This window comes from Lissotriton vulgaris, unplaced genomic scaffold (assembly GCF_964263255.1).
Source record: "Lissotriton vulgaris unplaced genomic scaffold, aLisVul1.2 SCAFFOLD_478, whole genome shotgun sequence".
In the NCBI taxonomy this organism is placed as follows: Eukaryota; Metazoa; Chordata; class Amphibia; order Caudata; family Salamandridae; genus Lissotriton; species Lissotriton vulgaris.
The window spans coordinates 286,804-289,803 of NW_028254258.1; positions in this window are offsets into that span (position 1 = coordinate 286,804).

Here is a 3,000-nt window from a genome sequence, read left to right on the forward strand (position 1 = left end):
TATCATTTCAAGGTCATGCCCTTCGGCATGAAGAATGCCCCCGCAACATTTCAGCGGCTAGTCAACCAGGTCTTGAAGGATCGACCGGGCTCGAAGGATTCAGCGCCGCCTACCTAGACGACATCGCTGTGTACAGCCACCACTGGTCCGACCACCTCCACCACCTCCGAGCGGTGCTACAGGCCCTTCAGCAAGCTGGCCTCACGATCAAGGCCAGCAAATGCCAAATTGGTCAGGGGTCCGTAACCTACCTCGGACACCAGGTGGGAAGCGGCCTGTTGGCCCCTCTGCAGCTCAAAATTGCCGCCATCCAGTCCTGGCAGCCCCCCATCACCCAGACCGAGGTCCGCGCCTTTTTGGGACTCACGGGCTATTACAGACGGTTCGTGAAAGACTATGGTACCATAGTGGGGCCCCTCACAGAGCTCACGTCCAAAAATCAGCCCAAGAAGGTCAACTGGACCCCAGATTGTCAAACAGCCTTCGAACAACTGAAGGCCGCCATGTGCTCCGCCCCTGTGCTCCAGGCCCCCGACTACAGCCGGGAATTCGTCGTCCAGACGGATGCCTCCGACCACGGCATTGGGGCGGTCCTGTCTCAATTGAACACCGAAGGCCTTGATCAGCCAGTGGCCTTCATCAGCAGGCGACTCCTACCTCGAGAACAAAGCTGGAGCACCATCGAGAGGGAGGCCTTCGCCGTGGTATGGGCCCTCAAAAAGCTCCGGCCCTACCTCTTTGGCACCCACTTCCGGGTGCAGACCGACCATCGACCCCTGCAGTGGCTGATGCAGATGCGGGGGGAAAACCCAAAACTTCTACGTTGGTCCATCTCCCTACAAGGGATGGACTTCACTGTTGAACACCGGCCTGGGCCAGATCACGCCAACGCAGATGGCCTGTCCCGGTTTTTCCGCCTCGACGAGGAGAGTCCCCAAGAGGATGGGTGACTCTCCCCGCCTTCAGCTGGGGGGGACGCATGTTGGACAGGCCACGTGAAGGGCCGCTCCCCCTCTGCCCGACCAGGCCCGAGCCCGGTCCCTCAAGTGTCACACACCACCCCTTCACGTTTTCCGTCCCCTCCGGGACCCTTGCCTCTGAACATATCGACCTCGTGGGCCCGATCCAGTACTGGCCCACGCGCCCAGCCTGGGCGCCATCTTGGACACTCCGCCACGAGGCCGCGTGGCCCCCGATCGACCCAACCCTGGGCCTGGCTAGGCCTCAGACATCCTGGCACCACCATCCACCCAGGAGGTGAGCGGACTACTTGGCAGGTCAATGGGAGAAAGAGGTGTCGATGGTTCTCCCTCGCCAGGTGCCGCTCGCCACAACCTCCCCGGGCGCTGGCTCCACCCCCCTGCTGGGTGTCTGGACCCCTTCATCCCGGACCCCCCAACCTCCAAGTGCGAGGGTCCGGACATCAAAGCGCACTAGCCCTATAACTGGGGCAGCTCCAGAGCAGGAAGGCAGTTGTATCCTGGAGTCGAGAGACGCAGTGAAGAACTCATCCTTGTCGGACTACTGGCGCTGCCGTAGCCCTGCCTTGCGAACCTTCGTCCTGCCTGCTGGCGCTGCCGTAACCTTCGTAACCTTCATCGTCATCGGGACCTGCTGGCGTGGCCGCGGACCGTTTGTAACCACCATCTTCACCGGGACCTGCTGGCTCCGCCGCGGACCGTCGCTTCCTTCATCCATCTCGGGACCTGCTGGCTCCGCCGCGGCCCGATCATCTAGAACGCCGAGCTCGAGGATTGAGAGCTATTTTCATCTATTGGTAACAAGACTGTCCCGCTACCCTTTTCCCAATCCAGAGACCAGAATCGAGGGGACCCCTGAGTCCAGACCTCCTTGTATACTTCTACCGTACCTAAAGAATTGCTGATAAAGTATCGTTGAACCTTATCCTGGTGTGGTGTCCGTCTGTGGGGGGGAAGTTACTTGTCTGTACGATCACTGGAGACGGCTCTCCCCGGAGACCTCTCCCCTTGTCCTCGGCCGACCCTCCCGGTCCGTCTAACAGGCTCCATAGATAATATTGGCATATAACTCTAGGACAGGCGGACAAGGGCCTGGCCGCAGAAATGCAGACCAGTACTGGGAGAGGAAGACACCAGCACAGACACTAGAACAGACAGTTTGTAAGCCCGCTCAATGACGAACCCTCTCTACAAATGGCACATCACCTCTACACAGGGAAACCCACATGCGGCAAACCACAGTCTTCCCAACGATTCACTCAACAGTGCAAAGATGTAATTTAAATAGCGAATGTTTGAAATCTGTAACACAACATACTCTTCACAAAAGGGAGGTTCGACTGGGCTTTTTGTGAGGAAACGCCGAGTTGGTAAGCAGGCCATAGAGACCCTTTTGTTTTGGAAACATCCAAACACAATAAATCAGCTATAGAGCAAAACACTACACTCAACATTGAAAGCATTAGCAGGAAATTGACTTTAATATTTCTGCAAAGCAGACCCATTGGTGGGAACAGGTCCTGTCACCAGACAAAGGTTGTCTTACAGGAATTTGAAGGAGCACAGTGCCCACCCCCAAGAGCCTCTGGTCTTATAAATTGATACTAATGCTGAATTCACACACATCTATCCCATCAGCCCTTTGGTGAGCTGCTTTGATGGTAGGAATGTGATTGGGTGATAAACTGTCAGGGTGTGGCGTGTTGCTGTACGACTCATGCCCTGTCACGCCTTCGTTCTTAGCATGAACCATTACTCGTGCTGGCTTGTATTTGTGCCAGCTGTTGTTGTGTCTGTAGTCATTAAGGCGAAGAGTGTCTGCCCTGCTGCATCAGATAGAGGTTCGCTCTACAATCACAGCGGGTGATTGCTGGTCCCTGCTTCACATAGCTGGTTATTGGTTTTGTGTGAGGAGCTGGAGGACAGAACACTTCTTCAAGCATCAGGAAATACAAATCTCTTTTGCCCTGAGCCCATGTCAAGAAATGCCAGAGGGCATAAACAGCGAATTAACAGTAGC